We start from the raw sequence: 14025 nt of genomic DNA, 5'->3' as shown, positions 1-14025 counted from the left end.
TGGGTTTTTCTCCCTCACTGTAACTTCCTCTAGAGAAAGAAAGGAATTTTGAAAGTATATAGTCCAACTCTCTCTTTCTGTATAGGCAGTCCTAGAGGGCCAGAGATGGGCTGTGACTTGACCATACAAGGTTGTGGCAGTGCTGAAACTACATTTCTGTACTCTGACCCTACTACCATACTGCTTTCCCAATGGGAAGTGCCCCCCTCTCTGCCAGGTCACATGGAATATGGTGGTGGGGTTGGAGAAAGGGCCTACAGGCTGGCATCGGGTTCTCTTACCTTCCAAAAGAAGAGAGCCTTCCCAGAATGGGTAATACCATAGAAAGAATATTGTCTCTGACAACGCCAGGTTTAGATCCAAGCTCTGACACTTGCTACCTTTGTGACCTTGGACAAGTCATTTGTAGCAGAGGAAAGCAGGAGCCCCTGAGCCAGACAGCATATCTCTCCCTGGAGAACCAAATGCCCATTCTCAGCTCTGGGGGAGGTGCCCAAATCCAGCATGTTGTGGGGTTGGGGGATGCAGGGTAGAGTGTTCTTCCTGATGACCCTTATTGCACCTGTTCACCTTCCTGGCCTCAGTTTCCTCATCTTTAAAATGAGGAACCAAAAGCTCTGAGAGCCTTTCCAGCCCTTGGTCTGTGATGTCACTTCCCAATTTTGAGTCATCCTTGACTTCTTCCTCTCTTTATCTCTCATATCCACTCATCCACAATGGGGGATTCTTCACTGGAAGGACTTCTCACACTCATCTACTCCTCTTCCTCCCCTTCCTTCCCATCCCCTCCACCATCACTCCCTTAGCTCATCGAGGAATTCCCCTAAGTGTCCAGTGGCAGCAAATATGGAGCAAAAGAGCTGGGTTTGAATCCTAGCTATGTGACTTCAAGCAAGTCACTTAAGCTCTCTGAAACTGAGCTGCATCATTTGTAAAATAAGGAATATAAATCCTTGCTTTACCTGCCTCAAAGGACTGTGTTTTGTAAAAACACAGTAAATTGGGAATTATGATCAACATTGCACAAATCTTGCCTCTCACCTCTCATCCTCCAGTTCAACCTTGACAGCATCCAGATTAACATCTTCCTAAAATACAACTGCAAACAGAGCTATCCTCTGCTCAGCTATCTTCAATGGCTTCCTATTGCCTACAGGAGAAAGTCCAAACTCCTCATCCTGGTATTCAGGTCCCTCAGAATCTGACCCAAAACTTAGTCTCTCTTTCACAAGAGGAACCTTTGTCTAGCCTAGATTTTGATGACCCTGAACTTGCTTTCCAGGCTTGACATGCCAGTACAAGTCTTCCCCATCTTTTGAGGCCTAGTTTGAGTGAGAAGGTATTGGAAGAGTAGTGGAAAGAGCAAGAGATTTGGAGTCAGACCTGGGTTTGAATCTAGCCTCTGCTACTTGTTACTTGTGTGACCTCAGGCAAGTCATTTCCTCTCTCTGGGCCTCAGTCTCCTCACCTGTAAAATGACAAAATTGAATTCAACGATCTATTCCTTCCAGCTTTAAAATCCTATAATGAATCCTATGACTAAGAAAAGACCACTGGGTTTTTTTTAATCACTTAACAGATCGTTGATAATATCTGACAAAGCAATTTCTGTTGAGAGACTGCAAGAGAATGGGAAGTGAGTGAGTGGGGAAGTGGAGGCAGGCAACATAGACAATTATTTCTAGGAGTCTGATAGTAAAAGGGAAGACGTAAGATATAATAATATGATACAGTATTTTGTACAGTGTTATATAGAGTTATATGATATATCATATATATAATATGATATATAATGTGTAATATGATGATGATGGTAAGATGCTAACTTGAGGTGATGGTAGGAGTAACTTATTTTTAAAAAACTGTGCAGGTTTGAGCACCCCTTTATGTGTTATCTTCCAACATGGAAATAGGTTCTTTAACGGCAAGGATTGTCTTGTTCGCTAGTGTTCTAGAAGTACAAATATTTCTAGCACACAGTGCCTAGAACATAATAAATATTTAGTAAATGCACTCTCTCTCTCTCTCTCTCTCTTTCTCTCTCCCCATTTCTCTATCCCTCTCCCCATCTATCAAAAAACAAGAAAGGAGAATGAATAAAGCATTTTTTAAAAAAAATGCACAGAAGAGAACAGAAGAAAGTTCAGAAGGAAACACAGACAAGCAGGACAGCTTTGAAAGTGTTATGTTGAATTTATCACGTACTTTTTTTTTTTTTAAAGCAGGCTGTACGGGAGCAGGTAGGTGGTACAATGGATAGAGCCCTGAGTCCCGGAGTCTGGAGGACCTGAGTTCAAATAGGGCCTCAGATATTAGCTTGTGACCCTAGGCAAGTCATTTAACCCTGATTTCCTCCCTCACCTCCCCCGCAAAAGCAAACTATGTGTAACAGATCTGAAGTTTTGCATGCAGTCCTCTTTTCTTTCTATTTTGTTTTTAGAGGTGTTCATTTTTGCATCTGTAAAATTTAGAATAATTAAAAAAAGGAGCTCTAGCCTCTATAGAAAATGGAAGAAACTAAGGCCGGACTCCCTAAACAGATCATCAGAGTGACAGCTTGGGGATTCTGAAGTGCTAAGGCCTGACTTGGCCATGCAGTTGAGTACATTACTTCTGAAGCTTGGGTCCCCATTCTCCAATGCTCTGGTTATGCCACATTGAATCACACCAATCACCTTCAAATAAATTCTCTCAAGGACCTGGAAAAGTGAGTTAATAAACGAAGTTAGAAATGCTTTATTTTTATGGGTTATATCAAAAGAAGAAAAAAATAATGAACACATTATCTTAACTGAATTTTATTTATTCTTCTTGACGGCAGAAGTGTAATCATTTGTTTTAAGTCACGTATCTTGCTTTCATAAAGGGCAGTTAGGCAGCAAAGTGGATAGAGGACAAGGTCTGGAGTCAGGAAGACTCATCTTTGTGAGTTCAAATCCTACCTCAGATACTTATTAGTTGTGTGACCCTGGGCAAGTCACTTAACCCTGTTTGTCTCAGTTTCCTCATCTGTAAAATGAGCTGGAGAAGAAAATGGCAGACCATTCTAGTATCTTTGCCAAGCAAACTTCAAATTGAGCCATGAAGAGTCAGACATGACTGGAAAATGGCTTTCATTAAGGCCATCAATATTATCAATAAAAATAAATAAATGAATGAATGAATAAATAAAGTCCCATAATCCTAAATTCTGCCTCCTCTAGGAAGACATCCTGGCCCACTATTCTAGCCCACAGGGATCTGCTTTGAGTTTCTGTAGCCTGGGCTGTGTGCCTTACCCTGCTAGATGCTGAGATTCTACAGCATTTTCCTCATCAATAGGAATAGTAACTGACATTTCCATTGCACTTTGGAGTTTTTAAAAAGCCCAACAGTCCTGTGAGTTATGTATGTAGCACAAGGATTATTATTTCCATATTATAAATGAAGAAACTGCCTCAGAAAAGTTAAATGACTTTCCCAAGGCCACACAACTAGCAAATATTGGAAGTGGGATTTGAATCCAAATCTCCTGACACAGGTTGTGTTCTCTCCACAATACTGATGTACCTCCTCATCTAAAGTGTGAATTCTTCAGGAGCCAGGATGACATCTTCTCTCTCGTATGGTCCACCATGGGATCTGATGCCCAGTTGTGCTCAGCAAAGACTCATTGACTGTCTGGCTAAATGGCCCAAAGCATATTTTTCCAGAGAGTTAGACAACTGTGAGTCTCTGCCTAGGACCTGTATGGAGAACACCCTATGTCCTCTCCTGTCTGCTTCATCCCTGATCCCAGGTCTTCCAGAGGCAGCAGCAAACCTCGGGTGTCACAACAGGCTAGCAACTGAGTTGCCAAACCCAAACCCCACTCACATCAGATCTAGGGGAGTCAGGGAGAGGCTGGGGCCAGGCAGGAGTATTTCTAAACTGTCATCATTGGCCCTCTAAGCGGGCCCCATAAAGGGTCGAGATAGGGAGCACCAGAAATAATTATGAATTTGGAGTCAGGACACCTGGGGTTAGAATGTTGGCTCTGACAATTATAGGAATTATTCCTGTTTCCATAGTACTCTCCTCCCAGCATCCCTGTGAGGTGGGTGATGAAAGGGTTAATGTCTTCATTTTATTTTATTTCATTTTATTTTATAATTTCAGAGCTTTGATGTGATTTACCCAAGGTCACATACTCAGTTGGCAGAGTGAGTACTTGAATGAACATCTTGCTCTGGCTCCCATTACCCTTTGGGGCTCTGACTTAAGTCTAAAGCTAAGCCAGGACTGGGTGGATCTTTCCATCTTTCCCAACAGAATCCCAATCCCTTTGGGTGCTTCCAGAATCCTTCAAATAACTATCCCATGGGGCTCTGTAGCCCTCCCCCAAGGATGCCCTGGGGCCCCACTTCCTTACCAGCCTCTGCTTTTATCCTGGCTAGCTAAGGCTGCTGTTTTGTAACATAAGGCCACATGGTGATGCGAGAAAGTTCCCCTTTTAAAAGTTTCAATGTCAGTAATTTTCCTGGATCACCAGCTATGCTGTTGGTATCCACTGGCTGAGAAAATGCATGAGGACAGAAAGCTATAGTGAATTTATTAAGGCTTTAAAATAATGCTGTATTTCATTAATCCCAACAGCATCTCCATTCATTTGAAAAATGTACATACACTGTACACACGTATTTGAGTTACATTTGTTCAGTCTGTGATAAGTAACTGTTGATTTTTTTTTATACTGGGTCATGCCTCATATTATGTGGAAACTGAATAAAGATCAAATGCAGTGTTGGATTTATCTGTGGATTCATGAACCCCCGCAGCATAACTCTTGGGACCTTAGGTGGGGGGGAATCCCTGCAGAGCTGGAGGTAGAAGACAGGTTCGAGTCAAGTTGGTACAGAGGAAAGAGTACTAGTTCTGGAGTCTAGAATTTGGGTTCCAATTCTGTCTCTAATGTTTACTGCCTTTTGACAACAGGCAAATAAATTACTTACCTTCTCCCTACCTCAGACGCCTCAGGTACAAAATTATAGGGTTAGGCCAGGAGGTCTCTGAGGTCCAGCTGTGGATCTGTGATAGTGTCTTGGCTCTTCCATTTCCTAATAATGTGACTTAAGGAAAGTTTCCTCATCTGTAAAATGGGGGTAATAGTCCTTACTTTACAGGGTTATTGTGAGGAGAGAGCATTTTGTAAACCTTCAAACACTACAGAAATGTGGGCTCTAAGGGGGAGGGGCCCATGGGCATGGAACTTTGCGAATGATGCCAGGGGATTTTTGCAATGTTGATCAGCTTTGCTGAATTTCTTTTTCTTTTTCCTCAAGAATTCTTTGTTATAACAGATAGATCTCTGAGAAAGAGAAGGAGGAGGGATATGGGGGGAGGGATGGGTGGAGAAATCTAGGCAATGCAAAAACAGGAGGGCCCCATAAAAATCTATTTTAAAATGTGGATTCTATTTCTTACACTCACATCATGCAAGCTTGGTCCTTCCCAGGGGATGGCTTAGAAAAAGCTCAGGGAACTGATTTTGTTCTCCCCCCAATCTGTCTACCCGTAAAGATGGAAGGAAAATGATTGCCCTCGCTGTCAGCTGAGTGTAGTATATGGAAATGTGTGGGGATTGAGGCAGGATAGCTCAGCTATGTTCGACCCCTGCTCCAGACTTATAAAATGAGGTGGGGCCTTTGCATGGTTATGCTCTGTTAGGCAACAGCAGATTCCTTATCTCCCCCGCCTCCCCTCGCCCCCTCCTCTCTCTTTAAACTCCTGTCCTATGTTCCACAAGCCACGAGTAGGCAGAGATGGCTCCTGGACAGGTCACAACCACTGAATCCAAAACCCAGGTTGGAAGATCTTCCAGGCCCAGGGAGACAATGTCCTGGCCCAGGAGGCAGGAAACCTGAGTTTTTATTTTCTGCCCTTTTGTGAATTCATTGCACAACCTTACTCAAATCACTAAAGCTCCTTTGGCCTCAGTTTCCTCTTTTGCAAATTTTAGTCTGGGAAAAATGGCAATCACTCCTGGCCCCCTCCCCACGAACACCCCCTCCCTCTGGGTCTTGTCACTCATCAGTGAAGGTGTGGGGGCCTTGAGACCAGCTCCCCTCCTCTGCTGGGGCTCAGAAAATGAGTCGAATATCAGTCTGTCTGGCTAATGAGAACTCCACATGTCCCACTCCCAGAGAAAGAATAAGGGAGGGAGGATGTTGGCAGCTCCCCCAGCCTCCAATACAGGCCGGCTCAGCCCATAATCATTTCCAGATTGGTGAGTGGGGTCAGGGCCCTGGGGGGCGCTGCCGTGTCAGCTTTATAAACGGCCCAGTCTTTCCAGATGGTGACTGGCTCCAGCCTGGCGAGCAGGTTGCCTGGGACAGACCAAAATAACAACAGGTGGAAGCCAGGCCCCACTGTGTCCCCACCACCACCACCTCTGCGTCACACACACACACACACACACACACACACACACACACACGCTTTCTCTTTCCCCCCTCTCTCTGGGATGTGACTCATTTTTCCCATTTCCAGAAAAGGAAACTGAGGATTACAGAGAGGAAATGACCTGCTCAAGGTCACACAGAGGTCTGTTACACCACGTTCACTTCACATGGAGACCAGCACCAGGAGCTGCTTTTATTCCTGGCAAACATGCCACACAAGCAAAATCCTAGCTGGTGGGCAAGTGGGCAACATGGCAGTCTGGGGCCCTTGCTCTAGTCAGCTCTACCTTCTCAGCCCTGTCTGCTCCCCCACCATCCTGGTCCTTTCCCTCTAGTACTCTGATACCTCCCCTAGGAGAAGTGAGAATGTGCCCTGCCCTCTATGACACTGGCATCTGACCCTGTGGCCCTCATGACCCTTACTCATGCCTGGTTTGCAACATGCTTTGGGTGGAAGCAATGGTGCTTTGGTTCCAAATCATGGAAAAAACTTCCTCTCTGCTCTAGGCAGCAGTTGGGGAGCCCAGGCACTAGGGAGCTGTCCCTTCTGTCACCTAGATATGTCCTACTAAGCCGTCAGAAATGACCACTTCACAGGGCAGTGACTCTTTTCCCAGAGACACGGACTTACTTACACAGTCACCCAGATGAGCTTTTACACACAGGTACTCACATAGATATACCCTAACATACAGACACAGGGAGAAACACTTAAATGATACCCAGAAACTCAGAGAGACCCACACCCAGACACTCTGATTTGGGCTCAAATCCGAACTTAGAAATTGTGTAACTCTGTACAAGTAACTTAATCTCTCTGTTCCACAGTTTCTTCATCTGTAAATGAGAGGGTGGTATTAAATGACCTCACAATTTCCTTCAAGTTCTAAATCTCTGATCTTTTGTACCATCTCTGATACTCACACTCATAGAGACCATTCTGAGTGCCACATTTGAGAAAGGACACTGGTACACTGGAGATAGTTAACAATACAGAGGATGGTGAAGGGCCTTGGCATGAAGTTGTATGAGGACTGGCTGAAGCAACCCAGAATATTTAGCTTTGGGAACAAGAAGACTCAGGAAAGACACGGTGGCTGCTTTCAAATATCTGAAAAGTTGTCATATAGAAGAAAAATTAGAATGGTTTTGTAAGGTTCCAAAAGGCAAATCCTAGGAACTGTGGGTAGAAGTGAAGTGAAAGATTTGGGCCCGATGTAAGGAAACATCTCTGAACAACTGCAGCCAACCCCATGTGGAATGGACTGCCCCTGGAGGTGTTAAGCTCCCTGTCACTAAAGGTGGTGAGTTCCTCATCCCTGAAGATCTCCAAGCAGAGGTTGGTGGACATGATCAGGTGCATCTGAGGGATTTTTGGGGGGGGAGGGAGGAGGACCCACCAAATAGCCACTGAGGTCTCTTCCAAGATTCTGTGATGCTGCGACATAAAAATACACAAGGGTATGCCAGAAGACATACATACAGACTAAGACATATGCTCTCACAGATACCCACAGTCACCTATCCAGATACATTCTGATACACATTCACACATGGACCCAGATGGCCTAACATAGTTCTGCTTCCTGTTATTAAAGCTCTCAGTGAGCCCTCCCCTCCTCTCACACTCAAATACACATACATGCACCCCTTCCACACACCCCTCACACTTAAACACAGACATACAAAGACACACATGCATATACCCCCCTGTCCCTCACACATACAGCTACCCTGCATACACACATACACACACGCACACGCACACACCACCTACCTCCCACACAAACGTACTCAAATAGATATGCACACAGAGGAACACAGATGCTCACAGACCCCAAGGACACATTCAGAGCCACATGGTCATACACAGCCACCCATACAGAAACAGAGATGTTGGGGGATGGGACTGTGTTGATTTTCTATAGTTTTAAACTATCCAGGTATTTCCTCAGTTTGGAACTTGGATAAAGGGTAACTAAAAGCCTGATGAGAGCTGAAACAGCAGGAACAGATCGTTATTTCAATAACCTTTATAGGCCTGATCCCCTCCTACCCCCCCCCCCCCCCATAACCATTCATGGGCAAGTGACTCTGGAAGGTATTTGTACCTTATTCCCTACCCCTTGCTCCATAAGGCCCAGATGACTCCTATTCCAGGAGTTTGGAACATGGCTGGATGAGGCAAACAGCTGAGGTCAGTCTTCAGGAAGGCCAGAGGCTGCTGGCTGTGGGATTTATCTCACCTCCATCCTCCCACTGGCTCCCTCCCCCCTTCCCAAAGCAGGAAAACAGCTGGTTCCTGGCTATCATACCCATCCAAGGCTGGGATCTTTTTTTTTCAGGTGACTGTCATAGAGAACAGGATTGAGTGCTGTAGAGACCATCTAGACCTTAGGGACCATCTAAGTTCACAAACCCTCATTTTCCAGATGGGGAAACTGAGAGACAGAGAAAGGAAATCATTTATCCAAGGTTACAGAATGACTCAGTGGCAGAGCCTGGCCTGAGACTCAGGTCTCCTGTCAGAACTATCTGTTTCCTGTTAGTGCAGTTCTCAGTGCCTGCTCCCCCACCCCCTTTCCCCCCTTCCACCCACTGTCCTAGGATATCCTGTCCTAGGATATCAACAGGAGTATTGAGTGCATTCAGGTGGGCAGGGCTCTGGTCCTTTTTAATTATCAACCTCATGGCTGTGGGTCATTGAGGGAGAAGGGGGAAACTTGAGAGACCTGAAGAAGGAGAGCATAGAGCTGGCAGGGACCTTAGAACAGAGACTGTGAGACACAGAAAGGATTAGAGATGAAAACCTTTCTTCATTTTATGGAGGGAGAAACATCTGTAAAAGGGTGGCCTTCCAGGTTCCCTCTATCTCTGAATTCTATATGAGCTCCCATTTTCTATAGGAGTTAGGTTTAAAATGCACTTTATTGACATTACCTCACTTGCTCCTCATGACAATCCTATAGGGAAAAGGGGAAAAGTATTTCCACCCCTATTTTATAGAAGAAACAGAAGCTTACAAAGATGCAGCGACTTTTCCCAAACCACCCAGATGTTAAGTAGCAGACCCGCGGATCTGGTCCGCCGAGGTGATGCTCTTTCTACTGCAGCCCTGAGGATGACTGAACCTGGGGAATCTGCAGAGCCCTTCCTTTCCCCAGGCGGCCTCGGATTCCGGTTTGGGGGCTCAAGCAGGTGAGGGCACAGGTCCAGGGGCTGCCCCAGTACTGTCGCTGGCCGCAGGGGCTCTGCTGTGCCAGGTGAAGGGCAGCTAGCACCTGCACGGTGTGGACTGACAAGGGAGTCCTGGACGGGAGGACAGGGGAGATGGAGAAGAGAAGGGGAGGGGGAGGAAAAAGGATGGGGGAGAGGAGAGGATGGAGGGGAGGGGAGAGAAGGGAATGAAAGAGAGGAAAGGGGAGGGGAGGGAATGGAGTGGGGAAGAGAGGGCGGGTGCGACGCGCGGGTAGCCTTGTTTGGACAAGGAAAAGCGAGTGTGCGCGCGTGCGGGTGCGTGTGTGTGTGTGTGTGTGTGTGTGTGTGTGTGCGTGTGTCTGTCTGTCTGTGTGTGTGTGTGTGTCTGTCTGTGTGTGTGTGTGTGTGTGTGTGTGTCTGTGTGTGTGTGTGTCTGTCTGTCTGTGTGTCTGTGTGTGTGTGTGTGTGTGTGTGTGCGTGTGTCTGTGTGTGTGTCTGTGTGTGTGTGTGTCTGTCTGTCTGTGTGTGTGTGTGTGCGTGTGCTGGGGGCGGGCCGGTGTCCGCTCCCCCTTTCCTCCCTCCTGTCCTGTCCTCTCCCCAGCCCGGCGGGCACTGACCCGACTTCGCGGCTGTGCCGCGCTCCAGATGTGCGCTGGCTCCAGCCAGGCTGAGGCGGGTCGCACGCTGGGGTCCCGGGCCGGCGGCCACCCCTGCATGAGGGGGTGGGGGGCGGGAGCGGGAGGAGTCACACACCGTGATTTACTCGGCCGGGGGACAGAGGGCCTTTATCAAAAGCGTCTGCGCCAAGCCTTGGGGGAGACAGGGGGGCGGCAGTGGGGCTGCCAGTTTCCTGCCTCCCGGTGCCGGGGGTGGGGTGGGGGCTGCTTTTGTCTACGTTTTCGGAATTCCGAGCTGCAAGGGCCCCTTCTCCAATCCTTCATTGTAGTCAGGAGGGAACTGAGGCTCCGAGAGGGGAAGGACCTGGCCCGAGGTTACACCCCGAGTCTAACAGCTTTGCGCTTAAAAGGTGTGATGGCCTGAACCCTGGCCGCCGAGGCAGGAGACCCATCTCTGAGTGGTTCACGTTTCTGCAGCTCTTTTAGTTTTCAAAGGAAGCAGTGTGTGCAGGGGAGGCAGGAGAGGAGGGGAATGACCGTTTACATAGCTGCCCACTACGTGCCCGCCGCTGTGCTTAGGGCTTTTACTAAATAACACGTTGGATCCTCACAATAGCCTTTTGAGGCAGGTGCGATGATCATCCTCATTTGACAACTGAGAAACCTGAGGCAAACAGATTAAGTGACTGGCCCAGGGTCGCACATTCATAGTCTAAGGCAGCATTTGAACTCTGGTCTTCCTGAATTCAGGTCGAGCAACCCTCTATCCATTGTGCCATCTGCTGCAATAGGAAACGCCAACATTATTAGTCCCATCTTACAGACGGGGAAATTGAGGCATCGAGCAGTGAATAGACTTGTTCAAGGTCTCACAGGGAGCCTGTAACAACTACTACTAGATATTAAAGACTGAATGGTGTGTATAGTGCCCTGGTCTAACAGGAATTCACTAAGTGGCTTTGAGCAAATAACCCCTCTGAGCCCCTTCTTTATCAGTAAAATGAGCTGGGCGAGGTAGCCTCTGAAGTTTTTTTCAGCCCTGACACTCTATATCCTGAAGATACTTCCCAGCTTTAAGTTTTTATGTTTAGCATCTGGATAGTCTGAGTCCAGTGAGGAAGGGAATTTATACTTGTTCCTCACCTAGAAACTGTTAACGTCTTTAACACTCTTTACCCAGAAAGATGGCACAGTGTAAGGTCTGATTACAAACTAATGTGATTAGAGCTTTGGCAAGTGTTCAAGATTGAACTGCGTCCAGGCCCTATCTGTGAATCATAACCACATCTCTGGGACCTTGGACCGTTACTTTTTTTTCTGGGCTTTGCTCTCATGGGAACTATCCATGAGATCAGTCTGGGGACTGCTTCTGGGTAAGGGAGCTGTTATCGTGGACTTGGGGATCTCTTTATCTGTGAGGGGACAAAGCAATTTCTGAGGCTGAAGAACCTTTGGAACCACTCCAATCAGTTATTTTATTTTATTTTTTCCAAATTAGGCTTTCTTGACTTGCTTCAGCCTCTAGAGAAAAAGAGAATCTGGCCTGAGACAATTGGAGTGTACTTCAGCATAGAGAATTGAGCACAGACTATAGACTGTCAAAATTGGCAAGATCCTAGATTATAGAATGTAAAATGCTGGAGTTCAGAGGGACCTTAGAACATAGGCTATCAGATTTGGGAGGAACGTTAGAGTACAGAACTTTAGAGCCGGGAGTGACCTTATAGCACAGAACAGAGTCTTCCCTCTTCTACACAGCTGTCAAATACCTGCAGTATTCTTATAGCACAGGTCTAACTACCTCACTTCACTGTTCAATAAATTCTAGTGGTTCCTTATTTCTCAGATCAAATACAAACTCCTGGGTTTGACATTTAAATCCCCTTTTCAATCTGGCACCAACCTACCTTCTCAGTACATCATTTCACTCACACACTCCATGGTCCAGCCATGCCAGCCGTCACATACATTGTTCAATATCCTCTCTCCATCCCTTTGCACTGACTGATGCTCATATTTGGAATGCCCTCGATCTCACTCTCACCTCTTCGGATCCCTCCTTTCCTTCAAAGCTCATCTCAAATAGTACCGTCCACACAAAGCCTTTTCTGATTACCCTCCCCATCTCCCACCCCATGGTGCTAGTACTTACCCACCAAAAATTACCTTGAATTTATTTTTGTACACATGTGCATGTTGTCTCTGCTGATAAAATGTAAGCTAATTGAGGACAGAGACTGTTTCAATTTTGTCTATATCCCCAGCATCGGTCACAATGCCTGGCCTATTAGTACCTGTTGATTGATTATAGAATGATAGATTATGTTGTTCTTGACCTAGAAACTGTTAAACTCTTTAACGCCCCCTATTCAGAAAGAAGGCTCAATCTAGGGCCCAATTACAGACAAATATGATTAGGATTTTGGTAAGTATTCAAGACTGAATTAGGTCCTGGCCCTCTCTGTGGATGATAGCCACATCTGTGGGACCTTGACTGTGTTACTGAGACTCATTTTCCCTATTGTCACTTTTTCCTCATGGGTATTATCCAGGATATCAATTGAGGACTGGTCAAGTGGTGAAACATAGAAAGTTGGAGCTGGAAAGGAACATAGAAATCATTTAGATGCCTTATTTTGTAGAAAGAGAGAAATTGAGGCCCAGTTTCAGAGGAGTTTCAGTTCTCCAGCATTCTGAGAACTAGCCTAGGTAGAAGAATTATACTCTAGCCAGAGGCCTGAGAAATTATTATATCTTTGTACCTGTCAGAGTGTAAATTTGTGTGTTGGTATATATACTTTATGTACACGAGGATATATACATGCTGTGTATTACATATACTCTATATACATACACATATACACACTATGTGTGTATATATATATCTGTACGGTACTTTATATCAAAGTGTGAGTGAATTAATTTGGGGATATGTGAATATGGGAATGGGCATGTTGCATTAATGTGTTAGAGAAGATAAGCAAACAGTCCAAATGAGAGAATCATAGGATTGAGAGCAGGAAAAGACCTTAGAAACCATGAAAAACTCATAAGTTATGCCTTTAGCTGAAAGTAGAGACTCCCATCCCAAATATGGACAAGGGATAAATTGGAGGTCAGATCAAATACAAACCTGTAGCTTGATTTTATGGGAGAAATTGGAATGTTAGACCTACAGTTAAATAGTGAGGATTTGTGTTGGAGAATTAGCTCCTAAATCCCAATGCCTTCATATGGAAGGAGAGAAGAGAATTAGAAAATTGTAGAATTAGCAGTGGTTTGTCAATTCAATTCAATACATATTTATTAAATGCCACTGTGGGCCAGGTACTGTGCTAATCTATGGTCAACGCACTCAGAGCCACAGGCCAACTGGTCCTCCATTACCTGAGCCTTTCTAGGCCAGGCCTTTGCTTACTCTCAGCCTCCACAACACAACAGAACTCTGTGGATTGGGAAGAAATGGACACTGGGAAGGATTTAATAGGTCCTATAAATCAAAGGCCGAGTTTCTGCACTAATTGAAGTTAATGGGAACCATTTGTTTAAGTAACATGGCTGGGGGTGGGGGAGGAAGAAATGGGGCCTTATTATACTAAAGGTCCCTGGGAGAGACACCTTAGGAGAAAGGGTCCTCAGCCCCAAGGCATGCCAAGAACTAACACTGGGAGAAGAATTATATTCCAGTCAGAGGCCCAGGAAGCTAGGTCTTTGTAGTTATCAGTGTGCAATTTTGTATTAGCGTATTGGGGAGGTGGGCATGTGCTTTATATCAAATTGTGAATGAATTA

General features: G+C 45.7%; 1 long non-coding RNA gene across 1 annotated transcript in view; it reads left to right on the top strand.

Moving 5' to 3' along the window:
* Positions 1-9097: 9097 nt before the first annotated feature.
* Positions 9098-14025, top strand: part of LOC140519995 (uncharacterized) — a 31001-nt gene continuing 26073 nt past the window's right edge. Inside the window, exon 1 of the long non-coding RNA XR_011972350.1 lies at positions 9098-9617. This is a non-coding gene — a long non-coding RNA (uncharacterized lncRNA). The remainder of the gene's footprint in view (positions 9618-14025) is intronic.

Source organism: Notamacropus eugenii, chromosome 1 (assembly GCF_028372415.1).
Source record: "Notamacropus eugenii isolate mMacEug1 chromosome 1, mMacEug1.pri_v2, whole genome shotgun sequence".
NCBI lineage: Eukaryota > Metazoa > Chordata > Mammalia > Diprotodontia > Macropodidae > Notamacropus > Notamacropus eugenii.
This window is presented reverse-complemented; position numbering and strand designations above follow the sequence as displayed.